Source organism: Sprattus sprattus (assembly GCF_963457725.1).
Source record: "Sprattus sprattus genome assembly, chromosome: 11".
In the NCBI taxonomy this organism is placed as follows: domain Eukaryota; kingdom Metazoa; phylum Chordata; class Actinopteri; order Clupeiformes; family Clupeidae; genus Sprattus; species Sprattus sprattus.
This window is the reverse complement of record NC_137909.1, coordinates 24757915-24770832: the sequence shown is the minus strand read 5'-3', so window position 1 is coordinate 24770832 and position 12918 is coordinate 24757915. Positions and strand designations below refer to the sequence as shown.

Genomic DNA, 12918 nt, shown 5'->3' with positions numbered 1-12918 from the left:
ATAGTGTGTGTGTGTGTGTGTGTGTGTGTGTGTGTGCGTTTGTCTGTTCTTGAGGAGTAATCAGTATGGCCTCAATAATGTTGTCTCTCAGCAGGGGTTGATGAGACTTTAGTTTTAACACCTTCCCACACATGCAGACACACACACACACACACACACACACACACACACACACACACACAAACACACACACACACACACACACACAGTGTCACCCACAACAAATTAGTCCTGTTCATGTGTTTTTCAGATTAGGGGGTTAAAGTCATAAAATCACTTTACAGGGGGAGATGGTTGATTTATTGAAAGTGTGTGTGTGCTTGTGTGTTAGTATATACAGTGGCTTCAACAAATAAATCACTCAATTTACCTTTAACACTCCCCACACATACAGGCAAACTGCCAGATTACGTAACAGATGACACCTCAGACAGTGAGTTGACTAGTTCAGCAGTGGGTTGGGGGGTGAAAGAGAGAGAGGGATGGAAAAACGAGAAGATCGATGGGTTTCAGAGGGATGGAACTTTATTAAACTCCCTCTGTTTGAGTGTGTGTGTGTGTGTGTGTGTGTGTGTTGTGTGTGTTGTGTGACTGTGTGTGTGTGTGTGTGAATATGTGTGTGTGTGTGTGCGTGTGCGTGCGTGTGTGTGTCATGATGGATTGGAGTCATTGAGTATAGAAGTTGTAAGCACCGGTGGGAAAAATCACCTTTCTGCAGAAATATTACCAGCAATAATGTGCACTGTCTTACCACAGAGCCACAAATACCTGAAGCTACAGGAGCTGACATGGTTGCACGCACGCACATATATACACACACACGCACACGCACATACACATACACACCTAAAAATGGAGGAGCAGACAATATTTAACATTTCACACAAATTCGTTTTGGCTTTACAGTAAGCCCTCTCCTGGGAATATTTTACTAACTGAGAGCCAGACAGGGAATTCAGAAATTGTGTGTGTGGTGTGTGTGTGTGTGTGTGTGTGTGTGTGTGTGTGTGTGTGTGTGTGTGTGTGTGTGTGTGTGTGTGTGTGTGTGTGTGTGTGTGTGTGTGTGTGTGTGTGTGTGTGTGTGTGTGTGTGTGTGTGTGTGTGTGTCTGTGTCTGTGTGTGTGTGTGTGTGTGCGTGTGCGTGTGCGTGTGTGTGGTGTGTGTGTGTGTCTGTGTCTGTGTGTCTGTGTGTCTGTGTGTCTGTGTGAGCGTGCATGACAAAGAGAGAGAAACAGACAATGTAGTCCCACAGGTTGTAATACCTTTGTGGGTTCGAGAATGAAGAGTGTGTTTTTTCACTGTATTCAGTACATTCACATACACACATACAGTGACTGAGATCCACGCAGACTTGAACTCAAACTCACATGCACACACACATGCCATGGGTCAGTATCTATCAGGAGGTGGCTCAGAACGGTGCTGTCATCACTTCCAGTGGACCCAAAGAATGCCGCGAGGAACGAATAAAACACATGGTGCCAGGGCAACCATGTTGGGCGTTGGTCAGGAGGTGGGGGGTTTGTGTCATGTTCATAGTCACTCACCACAGAAAGTAATTCACTTTGTGTGTGTGTGTGTGTGTGTGTGTGTGTGTGTGTGTGTGAGTGTGTCTGTGAGTGTATCTGTGTGTCTGTGAGTGTGCGTGTGTGTGTGTATGTGTGTGTCTGTGTGTGTGTCTGTGACTGTGTCTGTGTGTGTGTGCCTGTGAGTGTGTGTGTGTGTGTGTGTGTGTGTGTATGAATTGGAGATGCTGAGCCATAGTACACAAGCACACAAGTCATCTTGTGTGATAAGTGGGGCTGTGTGTGGTGTGTGTGTGTGTGTGTGTGTGTGTGTGTGTGTGTGTGTGTGTGTGTGTGTGTGTGTGTGTGTGTGTGTGTGTGTATATGTATGTGTGTAAGTGTGTTTTGTGTGTAAAAAGGTTTGAGGGTGCAGGCCTTGGGATGAAGGATATCCTGTTTGGCTCTTGAGAGTGGAAATCATGTCATCACTGTTGGGAGTTAGATAGAGAGTAAGAGAGAGAGAGAGAGAGAGACAGAGAGAGAGAGAGAGAGAGAGAGAGAGAGACAGAGAGAGAGAGAGACAGAGAGAGAGAGAGAGACAGAGAGAAAGAGACAGCGAGAGACAGACAGAGACAGAGAGAGCGAGAGAGACAGAGAGAGAGACAGAGAGAGCGAGAGAAACAGTGAGAGAGAGACAGGGAGAGAGACAGAGAGCGAGAGAGAGACAGAGAGAGCGAGAGAGACAGAGAGACAGTTAGAGAGAGTGAGAGACAGAGAGAGCGAGAGAGACTGAGAGAGACAGCAAGAGCGAGAGACAGGGAGAGAGACAGAGAGCGGGAGAGAGACAGAGAGAGTGAGAGAGACAGAGAGAGAGACAGAGAGAGCAAGAGAGACAGTTAGAGAGAGCGAGAGACAGAGAGAGCGAGAGAGACAGAGACAGAGAGACAGCGAGAGCGAGAGAGACAGAGAGAGAGAGAGACAGAGAGGGGGGGGGATTGAGGGTCCCACAGAGACAGACAATAGCCGCTGTTCCACCGCAGAACCTCGGGCCCTTCCCAGGTGGTGTACAGGAACGGCCCCTAACCGGCCCTTTCAGCCTTTCTGTTTCCATGGCATTGCAGGAACTACAGACCTGCAAGTGACGTAGCCTAATGTTGTGCTCTTTGATCGCAATGTCAATTCCAAGCACGATAAATAATCATATATTTCTCAAGGGAAAAGCAGCAACATAAGACTATTTTTCAAGATAACGTTAGTATTACATCAAGGTTGAGTCAGACAGTGGAATTTCCCTATGAAGTTGCTATCGCTCGTTTAAATGGCTTCACGGCAGCACTGTGATTAGTCAGAGCTTACGTTTAGCTGATGTTGTGCTTGTGTTTGTTCAGTGAATGTAACCACAACAAGCTTACTGTGTAAGCTAGAATTGACTTGGCTGTATTCACTGCATAACCTCTGGTAAACGTAGCTGTTTTAAAAAATGGTGCTTGTTGTTGTCTTCCAATCATGTTGCACTTAACCAATAAGAATCAACCATCTCTGCAAGCGCCAACCAGCAGTTTCAGAGCCACACAGAAGTACCCAGCCTGATCAGGTACTTATTTCCGCCCCGAAAATGACCCTGAAAGAGGTTCTAAAAGGGCAGTAACAGCCGTGGAAAATCATCTAAAGCTGCAGAGGTCCTGCCGTGGAAAAGAAAAGCTCCTATACTACTGAATTTAGAAAAGCGCTTAGTGATTTCAGAAAAGCTCCTATACTACTGAATTCAGAAAAGCGCCTATAGTGATTTCAGAAAAGCTCCTATACTACTGAATTCAGAAAAGCGCCTATAGTGATTTCAGAAAAGCTCCTATACTACTGAATTCAGAAAAGCGCCTATAGTGATTTCAGAAAAGCTCCTATACTACTGAATTCAGAAAAGCGCTTAGTGATTTCAGAAAAGCGCCTAGTGATTTCAGAAAAGCTCCTATACTACTGAATTCAGAAAAGCGCTTAGTGATTTCAGAAAAGCGCCTAATGATTTCAGATCTATCCCGTTTGCCCATGACAAGCCTGCATGTGAATCTGTGCATTTAACAGTGTGAGGGAGGGTACGAGAGTTTTACGAAAAGGCAGTTTATGTAATTTGTATACATTTGTGATTTAGTAATGTTCTTCACAGAGACAAGGGCACTTCTACTTATGACCACTGTATGAAGTAACTATGACCAACTGAATGAAGGCACTACAAATGACTGTACTCCTTCCAACAGTCTCCAGAGAATTAAAATACAACACAGATCCCTGACTCTGATACAACCCAACTTGAATTAGTGTATGTATGTGTGTGTCTTAGAGTGTGTGTGTGTTTGTGTATGTGTGTCTGTGAGTGTGTTTTAGTTATTTTGTGTGTGTTTGTATATATTCATGTGTGTGTGTGTGTGTTTGTGTGTGTGTGTGTGTGTGTGTGTGTGTGTGTGTGTGTGTGTGTGTGTGTGTGTGTGTGTGTGTGTGTGTGTGTGTGTGTGTGTGTGTGTGTGTGTGAGTAAGGAAGAGACGAGAGGGAGGAAGAAGGCATTAGCTGTTCGTTTAGTTTAGCGTCTGTGTTTACGTGTGTTCTATCAGATCTGTGCGTTTCAGAGCTGAACCCACTTCATTTTCCCAAACTACGCTTATGACATCATCAATGCCAGGCAAATTGTGAGCAAAAATGTGTGTACGAAAATACCTGCTGTTGCACACTCTACAACTACAATTGCTGGCACTGTTCTAGTAAACACATGCACACAAATACGCACTGTCTCTCACACACAAACACACACACAAAATATGCGAAGCCAGACAGTGTACTTTCAATTCGCAGTGGGAACATTACCAAGCAGTGATTTGTTTATCAGCAACAATAATATTTAGAGAGTGCCCAACCCAATTTCCTCTACCCCCTTCCAACTTTTTTTTCTCCTTCACTCACTCCCTTACTTTCTTTTTCTGTCCTTCCATTTTGCCTTTTTTTCTTTTTAAGTATTACAGCTCCTTGGTTATGATGCCTTCTATCGCACACTACTTTTTATCTGGTCACCTGCTGAAGTTCCCACCATCATTTCCCACTCTTCTACATTTTGTCTTTCCCTATTCCTCTTTCACGTTTTTACTTCAGTTTTTGTTTCTTTATGGCATTCCTTGAAGCATCTTCTTTGCTCTTTAGAAAACGTGTCACTCTGAAACATATTAACTGTATAGTCATTGAATGTACATTTCTGAGGAACTCATTTTTGAAAGCACATTCTGAAGAACGTTCTTCGCCATCTCAGGTCAAGCACACACACACACACAAATTCTCTCTCACACACACACAAACACATACTCTCTCTCTCTCTCTCTCTCACACACACACACACACACACACACACACACACACACACACACACACACACACACACACACGAGCCCCACCCTCTGACGCAGGTCCTTTTTCCTGCCCTTGCCAGAGCGTGATTGTTCGGGGGGACCCGCCATCACAATCGGACTCCACCACACACTTCCTATTTCCTGTTAAGGAGGAAGTGCCGCTGTGCTTCACTTCCACCTCCTCTCCTCTCCCTCACATTCCTCTGATCCTGCAACTTCAACACGACTCTGCCCAGAGAGAGAGAAGGAGAGAGAGAGAGAGAGAGAGAGAGAGAGAGAGAGAGAGGGAGAGAGAGCAGGAGAGAGAAGGAGAGAGACAGAGGGAGGAGGATTAGGACAGAGACCATAGGAATGAGAGAGGAAAGGAATGATTTTGTCACACACACAGACAGCATCCCCCATCCTTTCTCTCTCTCTCTCTCTCTCACACACACACACACACACACACACACACACACACACACACACACACACACACACACACACACACACACACACACACACACACACACACACACACACACACACACACACACACACACACACACACACACACACACAGGTTTCCTCTGCAGAACACCTCTGCACTCCCTCTCCTGTGTTCTGACATTCAGAATGTCGTGTACTCTCTCAAACACAATAGAACACACACACACCTCTATTCTCCATGATGTGTGGCACGTACACTGAGGAGCTATCACAACAAAACATACCAACACGTTCTTTAAAGCACACAAACACACAAACACACACACACACACACACAGATGAAACACGCAAACGCACACATACCAAGATGAAACGCAGAGATTGAATGAGATTTTCACACACACACACAAACACACACACACACACACACACACACGCCAACACCCATACTCAAACAAGTCCAAATCATCCTTGTATATACAAATCATACATATTTACAGAGTGTCCTGCTAAACATCTTAATGCAGAAGTGCACACACACACACACAGCAATACACACACACACACACACACACACACAGCAACATACACACACTCTGATGAAGGGAACAAGATATATATATATATATATCTGTGAGAGAGAGCATGTGTGTGTGGCTGCACTTCCTCTAGTATTGGGTCAAAAGGGTCAAAACAAGGACTGTGCTTCTGTGCTTGTGCATGTGTGTGTGTGTGTGTGTGTGTGTGAGAGAGAGAGAGTGTGTGTGTGTGTGTGTGTGTGTGTGTGTGTGTTGTGAGTTTTGAGTTGTGAGTTGTGAGAAGGGTCCTGTTGGCACTCAGGACTCATGATAAATGATCCCTGCAGTTTCAGAGTTAATCTGCTGTGAGCTTTGCCCCTGGTGCTGCCAAAATACAGCCCCCCAGCAGACACACTCACACACACACACAAAGATGAAACACACATACCAAGATGAAATGCAGAGATTGAATGAGATTTTCACACAAACATGCACGTGCGCACACCCACACACACACACACACACACACACACGCACACACACACACACACACGCACACACACACACAAACACGCACACACAGACACACACGCACACACACACACACACACACACAAGCACACACACGCACACGCAAACTATGTACCCTTTTGTGCTACCAAAGTCAAATACTCATAATGTCCCTTTGTTAACAATTGCAGAATGTTAACAAATGAGGAATAATGTCTTATTGTCAGCTGGAACCCATGTTAACACCAGTGAATGTCAGACAGCATTAGCACAAACTCAGACTCCGATCCAAGAGTAACACCATTGCCCTGTTTCCATCAAGGCTTTGTTCAGCTCCTCGGCCCCATGAGTTCCAAATGGAACTGCTGTAAGTAGAGCCACATGAGGATGAACAAGGCCTTAACTGTTTTGGTTCCTCAACAGAGGTGCTTCGAGAACCTTCAATCTCCTTTCATCAGAGTTCTCATCAGTGGTTTAGTCCAGGGCATACGCAGGTATACGGAGTATATACACACTTATTTTTCCGTCAGCATTGGGTATACCCACTTCTCAAAACAGGGCATTTATGCTCTATGGGCTGTTCAAATTAAGAGTATACCCACTTCTCCAGGGACCTCTACACCACTGGTTATCATAAGTAACCAAACTAATACATTGCAATAAGTTGCATTACTTTGATGAAGTAATTTGAATAGTTCTATAACGTACTACATTCAAACAGGGTAACCAGTAATAAGTAACCTATCACATTTCAGAGGTAACCTTCCCAACCCTGTTTGTATGTTTGTGTGTGTGTGTGTGTGTGTGTATGTGAGTTGTGTGTGTATGGGGGGGGGGTTACCTTAGTGTATGCCAGAGAAAGAGTTTGTGTGTTTGTAAGCAGGGTCATGCCCAAGGCTGCAGTAGGCCAAGCCCTCTGATCTGACTGTTCTCAGTAATTAACCCGCTGATGGGGCTCCAGTGATCCGGGGAGACATGAAGCCAGACCTGACCACACATCATGTCACCCACAAGGCCTGTTACACACGGCCAACCCACCCTCTAAACTCCCACATCAACCACCCATTTAGGATATGCCGCTCACAGCGCTGATTCTCAGGCCGCACTCAGGCAGGATGGAGCGTGTTTGTGCAGCGAAAGGGTTTTATCAGCGCGCAACACTCACAGGATTTCCGGTTAGGGATTGTCCGTCCGTTCTCCGCGTTCCAGAGGAAGCGCCGCATAAAACCGACCTCAAAGCGCCCAGAGGCAGTTCACTTCTCCCGGGCCCAATGAGGCCCATGTCAACGCAACTCTGCATTAGTCTTTTAAACCAAAATAAAATAGTACGTGTCTTTCTCACAAAGTGACCATGGCAAACTTCGGCAAACAGCGGCAGGCGCAAGTAGATCATGGCCGCCGTTGCGCGCAAGATGAAATGAGCGGTACCTGATTTTATGCTAATGTGGTGAGTAAATAAAGCATGGAAGATGCATTCATTTATACATTCATCTATTCAATGCATTCTTCTTCTTATATTCCGTATTTCCTGCTGTATATTTCAGTGTTTATTTGTCTGCCATTCTGATTTGAGTTGTAACGGTTAACTAAAGTATATCAGGTCTCGGTGCGCATATGATGTTTCTTTGGGTAGATGAAGCTCATCAGAGTAGCCTTTGTATGTCTGTCTTTACCAAGACTATGACAATCAATGTTTGGCCGAAGCAGAATCTTTTCTCGAACAGTTTTCGATGCAAGATCCTCTAGAAAGCATTCGGCAAAAAACTGGGGAAGAATATTTGTGTGAACTAGGCCTACTTAAAATAAGTGTTGATGGTCATACCACGTTCCTGTTTTAGCGTTTTTTTCTTCTTCCATTTTTAAGTCTACCTGAGAATCTTAGCTATAAACAGGGGGTTCTCTGGATCCCTCCGGTTTTGGGTCATGTCCTGTTTGCGAGCCTCGCACGCAGATACAGAGGGGAGAAGTATAGGAGTGTGTGGGATACATTTGATAAAACGTAGGCGTGTGTGGGATACATTTTTTTTGTTTGTTTTTAAACCGCAGGCGTGTGTGGGATACATTTGATATAATCTAGTAAAGGCGTATGTGGGATACATTTGATATAATCTAGTATAGGCGTATGTGGGATACATTTTATAAAACGTAAAGAGACATAATTGTGCAGTCCACGAGGTCTAATCTGCTCCACTATACGTTAAATTGAAGGTGTTGTCAGCTTAAACTCAACTTTAATGCAAAACGCAACCAAAACGCTGCAGGGAATATTTAAAAATCAGTAAAAAAAAAATCAGTATTTTAGTGTTATTGTCAACAGTAATGTAGTACGTATTTTTTTTTTTATTTCTTCTTTTCTTTTCACGCGATAAACATTCCTGTTGTCTGATGCTCTCCTGCCGCACAGCTGCGATGCGCAGGTCCACAACATCTCTCACGCACACGAAGTAACCATATACACACTCACACAGGTGAGACCTAAGCACTATGTCGTCATATGAGGTGTTTCCCTCCTAACTTCTCTCCATCCGCCTCACGGGACGAGCCGTGGAGCCCCCGCGTAGTAGGAGGGGGAGGGGGAGGAGAGGAGAGAGGGATGAGGTTACCCCACTGGAAGCTTTGACAGTTCGCCGAGTAAAGCCACGGCGTGAACTGCATGCGCTTTGCCCGTAGCTAAAAGAGGAAAAATAGGCTACAGAACTTAGAATCCCACCGGGGATACGCGCGCCTTGCATTTCTGGAATGTAAGAGGTCGCAGTTGTGCCCATCCCGGAGACGCTCTTGACTGTGTGAGAGGCTGGTTTATAAAACGATTGTGTCTCTGTTGGAAACTCCGTATTTTTGGGACTTACCGTGGGACTCTCCTTTTCTCCGTTACACAGGGGACAGGCGTGAGACCAGACGCTATCCCGCTCTCATCCGACAACGGCTTGGACATACGGCTCACACGCTCCGGTAAGTGGCGCTTTGTTTTTGTTTAACAGTTTACCGCAGCATCGCACTGATCTAGCGTCACAGCCGCTCTCTGCGTAGCTCTCGTTAACGTGACGGAGTGACGTACGGAGCGGGGTGGCTTCTTCAGAAGTGCTTAGTTGAAGTTTTTCGAGGATTTGATCATGGGTTTGTGGTGCTTGGCTTGATCACTTACTGTGCTGGATGGACTTGATTAATTCACTCCCCTCTCTGCCTCTCTCTCTCTCTCTCTCTCTCTCTCTATCTCTGTCTCTTTCTCTCTCTCACTGTATGCCTGTGCCATCTATTAAACAGTTGTAAATTAGGAGAACCGGTCATTATTTTGGATTATAAAAGAGCGCCACCTTTTGGCCACTCCGTAATCCTCAGGGACAACCTCTCAGGTACTTCATTGAGTTCTTGGGTGAGGAGAATTTTTTTTTGGCGGGGGGTAGCGTACTAGTCTAAACTAAATGGGTTATAACTGAGTTACACATTTCTGATTGATGGCAGTTTGCCGGTGTGTGTGAAGGCTCAATTCACGCTTTGGCCACCGGCCCGTGTACCAGTTCTTTGTCCTTGGGCACACTCTGTCTTTCAGACGAATGGTTGTTTGTTGATACTTCAGATTTGTTTTCCCGTCTTGTTGAGTATCTTGGCCCGTGACTGATAAAGTGTCTGCAGCTTCTCATGATCTGTAAATGTCAGCCACAGTAGGCTCTTGATTGTACGTATGTTTGTATGAAGAAGAAATATTTGAGGTTTAGCCTCTGACTGATCGATTTGTTCAGGCTGCTGCGGTTTTGTGGGATTTAGATAATCACCTTAATGACTGATCCAGGTGCAGAGGTTCCAGTCGTTCATGAGTAGATTGTCTATTGGATGCGTCATTACTTAACTGATCCCAGATGAAATCTGTAACAAGCAGTAATGGATATACTGTAATTGAAAGTCATGTGTGATTAGGTGTCATCGTCTGTAGGGGTATGACATCATCTTCATAGAGATGTGTACCACTTTATCAGTGTGCCGTGCACACACTTTTTTTCATGCAGCTAATTATTTCTAGTTGTATCCTTCCCCCATTCTCCTCTTTCTCTCTCTCTCTCTCTCTTTTTCCCTTTCCTTCTCGCTCGTGCTCTCTCAGTGTCTCTCTGATCCTTGTTGAAAACATGGCAAATGACCCTGTCCCTATCAAAACTTCACTGACTCTCTGTCTGACCTCTGTGGATGAACAAAAAAAAAAACACACACACACACACACACACACACACACACACACACACACACACACACACACACACACACGCTCACTCACTCACTCACTCACTCACACTCACACACACACACACACACACACACACACACACACACACACACACACACACACACACACACACACACACACACAGGCATCCCCCCACTAAAGTAATCTGATCCCACTGTCACTTGTCATTACAAGGATATCACACACACACACACACACACACACACACACACACACACACACACACACACACGCACACAGACAGACAGACAGACAGACACACACACACACACACACACACACACACACACACACACACACACACACACACACACACACACATGCTCAAAGCCAGACTTTCATAATATACTCCATCTAATCAGCTATCAGACAGGGGCACTATGTTGCAGGTCAGGGGGTGGGGATGTCTTGGTGTGTGTGTGTGTGTGTGTGTGTGTGTGTGTGTGTGTGTGTGTGTGTGTGTGTGTGTGTGTGTGTGTGTGTGTGTGTGTGTGTGTGTGTGTGTGTGTGTGTGGGTGTTTGTTGCTGAGGAAAGATTAGGGTTTTAGTCTTGGCCTGACAATTCTCTTGTGGACCAGTTGTGGAATTTTATCGTTCTATTGTATTTATTTGTCTATCTTTGTGTGGTCAAGGATCTCCTGCTAATGTGTACTCTAGAGAAACAAAGCCCACCTCAACAATCTAACACACACACACACACCGCTTAACACTGCCCTCTCTGAGCCCAACACACACTACTTGACACTAATGAGAAATCCCACATCCTAAAAACCGGCAGTCTTGTTAACTCGTTAAGGACAAAAAGACCCCAAACCACAGACACCTTGAACAAACTGTACATTACCTGTGCAACTGTACTGCACTTCAGTCGCAGCCCTAAATCATCCTCAGTGTTATTCCCACACCACTGCGGATAGGAGTGTAATCACATTTGTATACAATTTCCCACAGCCTGCTGAGTTAGCAATAATGCCTGGTGGGTAAATAAGTATGTATATTACCACAGACTATAAGGCCCCTATTGTTCTTCGATGTATGCAAGCTTAGAAGTTTTGGATCCGAGTCAAACTGGACTCCCAGGCTTTTCACTTCTGATTTCTGTCCAATGCGCCAAACCCTCTTGTCTGATGTTGAGAGTATGCCCATGGGAAGTAGGGGCATGTGTATAAGAATATAGCTCTATTCTGCTTTCAACCCAGGGAAATTCTTATACAACCACTCTTCGCAGTGGACAGGAAGATTTCTCTGGTGGTCATGACATGATTGTGCAGAACATAATACGCCACTGTACCACCCAGAGGTTCATCTTCTTAGAAATGTGAGGCAATCTTGAGGTCACACAAGCGATATTGCCACTGTGGAGGGTGTGCTCTGAAAGTAGTTTACTTAAGAAGTGTCAAAACAAAGTGACAAACTGAAGAAAAAAAATACAAAGTGCCTTCAATAGACCCCTGATGCACCCCAGTAGCTTTGAGACTAGTAGTGTTGGACATTTTCTTGAAGCAGATGACATTTTTTGTCAGTAAGAGGAGCATACTGGGCCTAGCATGCATCATAGGGTTTGGCATGTTTCACTGTGCGCTGTTTACAGACGCCTCTCTGGATGCCCTGTGGGCAGGGTGACTCAGCATTTGGCAGCCATGTTGCATCCAGCAGTGTCACAAATGTCAGTATTCAGTCCATCGCCATTCTTCCCGCTGGTCTGTCACCCTCTGTTTAAAACCGTGAGGTGCTTTTTGACTGGCCAGCTGGCTCTCGACCCACATCCCAAGGCTCCTTCCTCGACACAGATGTATGTAACTGGGCGGAGATGTCCTCTCATCGAGCCTATCTGTGGGGGCTGTTTCGTTTGGCACGGAAAGAGAGGAAGAGGCACGGTAGGATGAGAGTAGGGTCTGGTGTCTCACCTCGCTTCCAGTGATGGACTGCTGCTCAGGGATTCGCTCTGGCCCGCTCACTAAAGCTCTGGTGTGGTGTTAACTAAAGATCGGAAACTCAAAACCGAGAAACTCATAATCCTCAAGATTTAAACACTTAACCCAAACCGTCACCTTTTTCCCCCCTTTTCTTCTAAGAAACTCACCTTAAACTCTGCCTCATGAGGCCATGAAGCCAAATGAATCAGCCGTGAACCGTGGAGTCCAAACCAAATTCCCAAATCTCATCCCGACCCTCTTAACTCTTTTAAGCTTTATAATGCGACCATGCTTTTGTTGCTAAAAAGTCTCCTCTATCGTCTTTCTCTCTTTTTACCTTCTCTCTCTCTCTCTCCCTCCCTCCATCTCTCTTTCTGCCTTTCTCTCTGGGCCCATGGCCAGTAGGAGATCAGGGA

The 12918-nt window shown here is 45.3% G+C and overlaps 1 protein-coding gene across 1 annotated transcript in view; it reads left to right on the top strand.

The window, feature by feature from the left end:
* The first annotated feature begins 7627 nt into the window (after nucleotides 1-7627).
* Nucleotides 7628-12918, top strand: part of egfl7 (EGF-like-domain, multiple 7) — a 17177-nt gene continuing 11886 nt past the window's right edge. The window contains exons 1-2 of the mRNA XM_080847007.1: nucleotides 7628-7796; nucleotides 9229-9301. The gene's annotated coding sequence lies outside the window, so the exon portion shown is untranslated. The remainder of the gene's footprint in view (nucleotides 7797-9228; nucleotides 9302-12918) is intronic.